Source organism: Castor canadensis, chromosome 8 (genome assembly GCF_047511655.1).
Source record: "Castor canadensis chromosome 8, mCasCan1.hap1v2, whole genome shotgun sequence".
Classification (NCBI taxonomy): domain Eukaryota; kingdom Metazoa; phylum Chordata; class Mammalia; order Rodentia; family Castoridae; genus Castor; species Castor canadensis.
Genome location: NC_133393.1, coordinates 59,783,644 through 59,793,746, shown reverse-complemented (window position 1 = coordinate 59,793,746; position 10,103 = coordinate 59,783,644).

Sequence of the window (10,103 nt, the reverse complement as noted above, 5' to 3'; positions counted from 1 at the left end):
GGGGACACCTGCCTAGCCAGCCAGATCAGCCGAATCAACCCTGGCAATCAATGGGGTAACAGATGTCACAGCCAGATCGCCCTCACATCCCCTAATCCATTTCTTAAAGAACGTTTCAGTTGCTTGCCTGAAAACAGTCTGATTATTCCATCTCTTTTGAGGGGAAAAGTAAGAGATTTTCTAATGGCAAGCAAGGGGCAGATGAATAACAAAAAATTGCTCCCCATTTTTCATGAGAGTCCATAGCTATTTCTATTAGGAAATGCCCTTGTAGCAGGGAGGAGGATCAGAAGAAAACAGACAGGCCTGTGTTCTGATAAAGTAGCAGGGGGGAAGGGATGGCACAGCAGAGAGATAAAACCTAAAGAATCCAAATGTGAAGAAGGTCACATAGCACTAGGGGTAGAAGGGCACTTAGCAGTAGGGTGAAGCAGCCTATAGAACTGCATGTAACCATACATGAGTTAAACCTAGTTTTTTAATTTTATTGCCTCTGTAACCTGCTTGCAAGGCACATAAGGTGAGGCCCCCTTGTTCTTGAGGCTCAGCCTTCGGACACAAGTCTGCTGGGTCTGTGTTGGCACAATAAAATGTTGCATCCTGCTAAACTGCCTCAGTGTCCTGTGTCTCAGCTAGCAACTTCCTGCAACACCCTTGGAGCATAAGGTAGAAAATCTACTTTCTAACCTTGTGAACTTCAAGTATCTTAGTCATATCAATTGTAGTTTCTTCTGTGTAATTCCTTGAAGTTCTCATGTTCCCTGCTGGAATAATGAAATAATCTGACATTGTTTAACCCTTTACTGTCAAGTGATATTTAAGTGAAGATCAAAGTTGCATATTAATGGATCTACAATGCCTTAAAATTTTGAAACACATTTTTTGTGGTGACTCATAAATATTAAGTCTGGAAATGAGTAACTTCTTGGGGCTAAGTATTTTGAAAATGAAAGAAAGAAGAGGACGACAGAGCTTGACCATGTGACGCTGGGCACCATTGCTCATGCCTGTTGTTATCCTAGCTACTTGGGAAGCTGAGATCAGATGGATTGTGGTTCAAGGCCAGCCGGGACAAATAATTTGTGAGATGCTGTCTCAAAAATACCCAACACACAAAAGGGCTGGCAGAGTGGTTCAAGTGGTAGAGCACCTTCCTAGCAAGTGTGAGGCCCTGAGTTCAAACCCAGTACTGCCTCCCCAAAAAAAGTTCTTATGAAAAAGTATCTTTCAGTGCTTTTAAAAGAAAGATCTAGATTAAAAATTATACTGACTTTCTGGTATTTCATTCTTTATGCATACCAAAATTTGTACCAGAACTTCCTCAATTGTAAAATATTCTAAAGATAGTATTATAACCCACATAAAGCATTTCACAACAGTGCCTGGCATGTAATAAATGCTCAATAAATATTAGCCACCATTATTATTATTATGTATTGTTTTCCAGTTTTTATTATGAAAACCAATACTGTGATGAACATCTTATACTAAGACTTTTCCACTTGCTAAGTCCAAGTCCACAAATTCTTTTTAAAATTTCCTGTTTGATCATTATTTTAGTCTTTTATAAAACAGGCAGTGATATTATTAAGTGCTTGACATGAATCACAGTTCCAAAAGCAAGTCTTCTTTAGGTAACAATCAATTTATCTTGTTACAAAAGAAATGTTTTCATGAAGACTAGAAATCATATTCTAGGTCTTTTGTAAATAAAAGAATTTGTATTCCTTTGACTTTGTATTTCTAGCTTAACAGGAAATTCATTGTGTAATTTATTTAAATGAATCAGTCTTTTAGGATGCTCCCAGTCTTCAAGGATGTTATTATGTCAGGGGCTGAAGAAGTTTGCAGTGTCAGTGCTCAATATTGCCAAATTAACACCTGATCTTGCCCTGATAGTACCATGCTTGGATTACCTTTCTAATGCACATCATTCATGGAGTGTGATTTTTCGGTCTGTTTTAAAAAGGCAAGAAAATGCCAGTCTGAGGCAGATCTATGACAGCTGGAAACAAAAGCATCCATTGGTGAAGGACTCTAAAGAGACAAATGAGAGACTAAGAGCCTGTTCTTTGTGGCTGACACACCGAATCCTGCATTGTCACTGACTGAGGCACAAATAGACCCCAGGTCCAGCCTCTTTGAAACAGGACATCCTAACACAATCCTCCAGTCTAATGCCTAAGAATGGGTGTGGCATTTTACCTTCCCAAAGAGACTGCTAAATCCTGGTCACTCACCTGCCCTCACCTTTCTCCCAAATCAAGAATGTCTCACTGCACTCTCATTGAGAATGGAAGTGTGAAAGACTAGTGTGACAACAGAATCTTATCAGCAATGATTTAAAGGCCAGGTGACATAAGGTGAAGCTCTGGAAGTTTGTCACAGAATCCAATAGAGTAGTTGAATAAAACAAGTCATAGATTCATTTGTTTCCTTTGTTTTTCCCAGAGAGATGGAACCTACTAGAATTCTTTTTCCATGTTTCTTAAATTTAGTTCTTGATTCTTGGTGTATGAGGCAGAAAATAATAGACAACACCACCTCACTATGAGGTAGCTAAATTGCAGAGTAAGAAACACAAATGTGCTTAGCAAGTGTGAGGCCCTGAATTCAAGCCCCAAATTCTGCAATAAATGCATAAATAAGCATAAATGTATGTCGAGAGGTTCTCATGCTTTACCTGTAAGATTTTTCCTTTTCTGATTTTTAATCATTCCCAATTTCTAAAATAAAATACTAGTCAGCATTATAGGAAGTACTTTCAGATTGAGATACAGGAAATATATTTAGCAGAATATTTTACTTAATAACTTCTCATTCAAGAAGAAAGCTAAAGTTTGTATAATTACAAACTTTAAAAATATTTTTAAATAAAAAAATGGGCTATGGAGATAGCTCAGTGTTTAGCATGTATGAGGACCAGGTTGGAACCCCTGTTTCATGAAAACAAAATAAACAATCTAACTACGTAGTCTCCCCCAAATTGAGGATTATTATATTTGGTTCTCAAATATTGGTCTGGGGAGGTTTTCAAGGTTTAAAAGATAAATATGAACATGCTTTCTGTTCCTTTGAAATTCACATTCCTCCTTCTAGCCATTCAAAGACAAAAATCACAGCAAATTTAAAGGTATTAATTGGCTTTTATTTCCAATTCTAGAATCTGAAAACACTTTTTTCCAAAATACAAGGAGTTTTCTGTGCCATAAACAGAAAAGGGTTGATGAAAGTAGAAACAGAACCAAGAGTGACTGGGTCATTTCAGTGACTTTTCTTATGAAGGCTAATGATAAGGCCCGAAGCCGGCCTATTTGGAGATTTCGTTGTTCTCTCTCAGATAAGACAAAGTAGATTCTGCTTGGTGAGGTAGAACCTCAACACATCACTTTCGTTTATCTGTTGGGCCTACAGAAGGCTATAACTCCAAACCAATGACCTCTATATATTTTATTTTACATACTATTATAGTCCAGTACAACAATGCAAATATCTTAATTGGCTTTTTTTTTTCTGTGCTGGGGATTGAACCCAGGGCCTTGGGCATACTAGGCAAGCACTCTATCACTGAGTTACCTCCCCAGTCCCTTGGCTTGACTTTTGACTCTAGAATCAGGCAACACTTTTATTCCATAAAATAGAACAAGTGTTCCCACGGTCAGAGAAAAGGAAGTTGGTTTTTGTAAGGTACTGCCAAATAAAGACCATGCCACGTGTGGAAAAGAAAGATTTATTGGAACCACACTGCAGGGCTGTCACTCTTGGGTTCAGAGTGAAGCAGCTTGGCTGAAATGAGTAGTGGGCTTTTTAGGAGAGGCCAAGCCATGGAGGCTCTGGCCTCCGATTATCTACGATCACCAGATGGAACAGGTCGACATGCCTGGCTAGTTGAGTAGCTGGAAGTTCCTGAGTTGTTTTGCAAGCCAAGAAACAATCAGGCAGGGAAACAAGCAAGGGAGAAACAAGCAGTCATGAATCAGGGGGTCTGGTTTTGGTACTATTCTCAGGACCTTCCACCTGCCCCAAGAATGCCAGGGACCTAACATTCTAGCCTTTTGTTGGTATTATGGGAGCCAATTGATCTAGCTGTTTTGTGCTGAGTGGGGGCATCATTAAGGGGGGTTCAGCTGGAATTGGATATTTGTGAGGTCCCCAGGAGCAGAGACTGACTTTTTTTCCCCCAGGCTTCATTTGCAGACAAGGACAGTTGTTGGGAGAAGGTTGTAGTAGAATCTGGTGGGAAGTCTGTCTGCTGAGTTCCCTGAATGATCCTGGAGGCATCTAGGGTTAAAGAGCATTTTCCTGGTTTAAGGGTTTGTATTTCCATAGCATCATTACATGTGCAGCTGTTTTTCTTTCTAAAGTAGCCTCTATAATGGATCTAATGATCGTAGAACCAAGGGAAGGAAGCAGGGAAGTAGTATGCATGCTCCCAGAATTAGGCCACTGCCTCTATCAGTGTTTTAATTCACCTATGGCAGAAAACCACCCTCCAAACAAGTTATTAGGATCCCAGCTTTTCTTTGTTTATACATGGGGACTCCCAGATTTTCACCTTGTCTGAGGAGGAGCAAGTAGAAGGATGGTCTGATGGAGCCCAGCACATAAGACCCAAACCAGTTTCTAGGCAACACTGTATTTACAGGGTTACAGGTGCCTTGACTGCAGTTAGGGGTAGTAGTGTCCTTTTGAAAGAGGGCTAAGTGTGTAGCCTCATGCCATGTGGTCCATGAAACACAACTCCAATAAGGGCAAAAATGATAACCCTCATTATTAGACAGCCAGGAGTTGTCTCCCCTGCACATATATTTTTCATTTGATCTATAGGTCCTTTTCCAACCCAGGCCCCCACAGCCACAGTCTGTACCTTCACATAGTTTGTCTATGGTCACACATGCATCAAACAATAATGACACTGGTTTTTCAGGATCAAACACCTGGGTGTGAGTAACAATGTTCCCAGCGAGGTAGCCACTCCTGAGTTCTAACCACTGCTCCATAGGGCGATAAGTGGGGTTGAAGCAGGTAAATTGATTATCACACTTGATAGATGGTGTGACTATGAGTGCGTGACCCGATAACAGAGCCTGCACAGGAAGAGTAAGTGTAGAACAGTAAAGTCTTAGTAACAATACATCCTGCCCGTGCAATGCACATGCATGGGTCACAGGAGGAGGATTTCTGGGCTGCAAAGGGAAAGCAGATCAAAAGCCTGGTGAGGAATAAGAGCTTATGCAGGAGTGGAAGAGGGAGAGAGTTTGCAAGAGAGGCATAGCCGCATGGGGCCCAGCGGCATGAAAGAGTACTCATCCTTTGCTGTAGTGGAAGAGTCTGAAGTTGGTGGGCAATGTTTTATCCTTGAAAGGTACTGCCAATGGGGGGTCCCGTTGAGCTTTGACAGTGGTGGGTGTTGTGAGGATGACCAGATGAGGGCCAGTACACTGAGGTCCCAATGGAGAGGGTCGAAGATCCTTCAGGAGAACAAGATCCCCTGGCAGAAATTGTTATAGGGCCCTCTGAGGGGTGGGACAGGATCTGGTCTGCATGCTCTCTGAGAAGTTCCTGGAGGAGGTTAAGATAAGATAGATAGCCAGAGGAGTAGAGTCTGTTGAAGGCAAGTTTCCTAAGAGAAATGGGTGGCCATACATTATTTAAGACCCAAACAGGAATATTAGAAGGAACATAAAAGGTGTCTGCTGGGGGCTGTATATCTAGGGATCCAGATTCTGTGAAATCCTGTAACTCCCAAGAAAGCTCTAAGCTGCTTTTATGATATGGGGGAGTGGGAAAAGAGGATTGGATTGATTCATTCATGACTCAGGGAGTGAGTCTGTCCCTTTAAGAACACACCCAGGTAGGTGACCTGAGGGAGACATAATTGAGCCTTCTCCTTAGAGACTTTGTATTCCTGGAGGCCAGAAAGTTTTGTTTTTTTTTTTTTAAAGGACTCAGTCACCCTGCAGGTGAGGGGCTCCTTGGCTCTGCACTGAAGTAAGTCATATTGAAGAAGGGTGGCCTCTGGGAAGTGCCAATCTAATAAGTCTCTGGTTAGGTCTTGTCCACAAAGATGAGGGCTGTCTTTAAACTCTTGTGGCAAAACTGACCAGGTTAGTTGCTATGAAGCATTTGTGGGACCTTTAAAGGCAAATAGAGGCTGACTGTCAGAATGCAGGTTAAATGTAGCACTTTTGGATAAAAAAGAGCTTTAGCTCATTATTTTATATAAACTGACACTTTTAACTCTGTAAATGTTTGTATCATATTTAGATAAAGTATAGACACAGAACACGGTTATAAGATGGTCATTTAAGAAAACTTTGCATGAGCAAATACATAAATGAACTGATTTAATAGTACTTAAAGCTTGACAAGATCAACAGAAACAAAGTAATTTCTTTGATAAAATCTTTCTGTATAACAGTTTTTTTGTAGATGTTACTCAGAGCAGAATAATATTAAGATAGCCTTATTATTTTATGGACATAGAGAATTAGATTTTAGTTTGATATGACCTTAAGAATCTTTTAGGCAACTTTTAGATTATAGTCAACTTTAACCTTATCACACACTGAAGCTTTTATTATATCCTTTTAAAACTTACTCAGAACCTTCACACAACATACTAAACCCTTTGATGGTTTGTCCTTATCCCTCCTCTCCATATTTGAAACAATCTTTAGGACAAACCCTTCTTAACAAAATCCTTTCTCATCCAAAAAAACCATTCCTTTTTCCTTCAACTTCTCAAAAATACACTCAATACCTATCTATATCCTTTCCAGTTGTTTACTTTGTAACTTGTATTTTAAATTTAACTTTTATAAGAATTTTAAATTTAAGTAAAACTGTCTTAACTTTTTGGCTGATGGATGAGACCATCCACCCCCACCATGGAGATCTGTGAAGGATAATGCTTACCTGAAATGTCAGGTAGCACCAAGTAGGTGACTGAGGCCTACCTGCCACTTGGACGGTTACCCTGGGCTTCTCCAAGGTGATCTTGAAGGGGGCCAAGGTCCCAGGGCCATGTCAGTCTTCTGCCGCCAGACCCAAGAGGTCCATGAGGCCTTCACTCTGTTGAGAGTAGGAGTGGGGACAACAAAGAGGGGCAGTCGTCCCTCCAGTGCCCATTCTGGCTACATTGTGGACAGGGTCCTGGCGGTGGGCGAGGTGAAGGGCAATTTTTTTGCCCAATGTCTTGTCTGGTTGTACTTGAAGCAGGCCCCTGAAGGTGTGCATTGTTGTCTGGCCCATCTCGAAGTTGAAGGAGGTGGCCTCAGGGTAGCTGCCAAGAGCTGGGCCTTTCGCTGGTCTCAAGCCTCATCTCAGTTATTAAATACCTTAAATGCCATTTTCACAAGATCTTCTGCCTGTTTAATTTTCTTACAATATCAGGGAAGGATTGGGAAATAAAATGAGAGTTGAGAATAATTATTCTATCCTTGGAAATGGGTCTCATGCTAAGTCATATCATATGCTTGGGTTAGGTATTTAAATTCTTTAATATAGGTGGTTGAGTCATTAGAGAAGGAGTTTAGTCTCTTTTCAATTTTAGAGAGATCAGTCATGGGAAAGGGCATATGAACTGTGATAATGCCATCAGCTCCTGCCACCTCCGAGAGTGGTACAGGTGGACTGAGTATGCTTGGGAGGAGGTATGGGAGCAGGCATGGGATGCAGGTGGGGAGGAGAAGGGTGAGGGTGTAGCAGGGGCTGAGGGCAAGGCTGGTGGTGTTGGCACCTGAGGAGCCGATGGCTTAAGGTCAATTGTGGCCACTGCAGAAAGGAATAGGGGGGGTGGATGTTTGGGAGAGCCATTGGGGTGGAAAAGCGGGGGGGTCTCAGTCATGGGAGGATGCGGTGGGAGAAGAGATTGAATAGAGGACCAGTGGGAGGAGTTGGGAGGTGGACAGACAGAGTCCGTGAGGTCACAAGTAAGAGAGTTCAGTGGGAGGGAGAGACAGACTTTGAGGGGGGTTTGTCACTGGCAAGGAGGATTTGAACAGCGTTACAAGATTGGAGCAGGGAGGGTCAAGAGCGGAGAGAAAGAAAAGCTTGGACGAATGGAATTTTGGATCACTTGCTGTTGCAATGGCAGAAATTGTCAAGATCTAGAAGTGTGTGAAAATCAGAAGTACCATTTTCAGGCCATTGTGAATGATCCTCTAGTTTGTACTAAGGCCAAACGGTGTTGCAGTCATAGATTAGTTGCTTAGGTTATATATTGTCTTGGAGACCAAGGGGGAAGGTGTGGAGAAGGCATCCCAGTGTACACGTCTAATGTAGAGTAGGAGGTCCCCATAATGTAGAAGTAGAGAGAGAAAGAACGAGGCAGGTGCCTTGGCGAGTTTACTCTTCAGGCCAATATAGGCCTAGGTCAAGGTCTAGCCTCCCTTATGTGATTCAGGCAAGAAGAGCAGAATTGTCCAGTTGCATTTGGTCAAAGTAAGCCAGAGGGGCTGTTGAGCTCTCACCCTAGGCAGAGGAAAGGAAAACAGGGAGAGAGAGCAAGAGAGAGAGGGAGAGAGAGTGGGAGTGTCACCTGAGTGGGTTCCCAAGGGCGGGCATCCCCGGCCTGGGTTGCCATCTAACAGGAAGTGTCCCAACCAGTTAGCCAGGTGTTCCTGTGCTAAGTGGTGGGTGCCCCAGCGGGCAGGAGAGGCATACCTGGCATGGCTACAACTTCAGGACCAGGCAGAGCAGGTAGCCCTGGCAGGAGGGTGACACTTACAGAGTCTGAGGAGTAGGTCAGGTGGAAAGCAGTGGGAGAGAGGCTAATGATGGATGGGAAAGCCAGCAAGGCAGTAAGGTCCAAAATCCACAGTCTGGAGGCATATGGGGTCAATTCAGCAGTCTGGGTTCAGGAGAGGGCAGGACATGAAAGCCAAGGGAGCAGCCCCAGGCCGGAGCGTCCTGTTAACTCCTCCCGGTTTCGGCACTAGATGTAAAGTACTGCCAAATAAAGACCACGCCACGTGTGGAAAAGAAAGATTTATTGGAACCAGACTGCACGGCTGTCACTCTCCAGTTCAGAGTGAAGCAGCTTGGCTGAAACGAGTAGTGGGCTTTATAGGAGGGGCCAAGCCATGGGGGATGGAGAGTCTCTGGCCTCCGATTACCTACCATTGACAATCGCCAGATGGAACAGGTCGACATGCCTGGCTAGTTGAGTAACTGGAAGTTCCTGAATTGTTTTGCAAGCCAAGAAACAATCAGGCAGGGAAACATGTAGGGGAAAAACAAGCCGTCATAAATCAGGGGGTCTGGTTTCGGTGCTAGCCTTGGGACTTTCCACCTGCCCCAAGAATGCCAGGGACCTAAGAGTTTTTATAGACAGAAGGGCTTGAAGAAAGTAGAAGTAAACACAAAAAGCACATTGGCCATTTCAGAGACTGTCTGCTTCTTAAACAGGGACAGAGAGTCAGTACACTATAGCTGACTAGTTAACATCAGGGCATTTCAAGTTACCTGTCTGATGCAAGAATTAAAGTAGAAGGAATTTCATTATTATGCCAATTGAAACTAGCCTGTTTGGGAAATTTGGCTGTTCCAGTTCTAATCCTGATTTCTTGGACGGTCAGATAAACAGCTTAGTTTCAGCTTGGTGAGTTAAGACTTTACCAAGAGGGATTCCATTTTGATTTTTCACTTGGTCCTTGTGGCCTAGAGCAGGAGTTTAGTCCAAACCCATCGCTTCCTGTAACATATTTAAAAACACTTACACTTAACTTACATTTTTCTCCATCCCCTTGCAGGACCTCCTTCCTATTATTATTTGGAGTGAGCCTTCTAATTCCCATATCCAGATGGGAAAGAAGGGTCATTTCTAACTGTCTTCAGACCATGGGGGAATGGGTACGTAGGGTAAGGAAGTGGCAAGCAAAGCCACCTCTGTAGGCAGATAGGAGCAAAAGCCGTCAGACTTCTGCCCAATGGTAACATTTTGTAATGGTTGCCCAACTAAACTTCAGTAGGAAAAGCAATTGCTGTTAGAAAATATTGAGTCACAGCGTGTACGTCCCTCTTAATGACGTAGGCTGGACAAGGCACCCCAACACCAAAGGCATGATCCCCTGGTTCCCTGCCCCCCATCCCGGTCATGG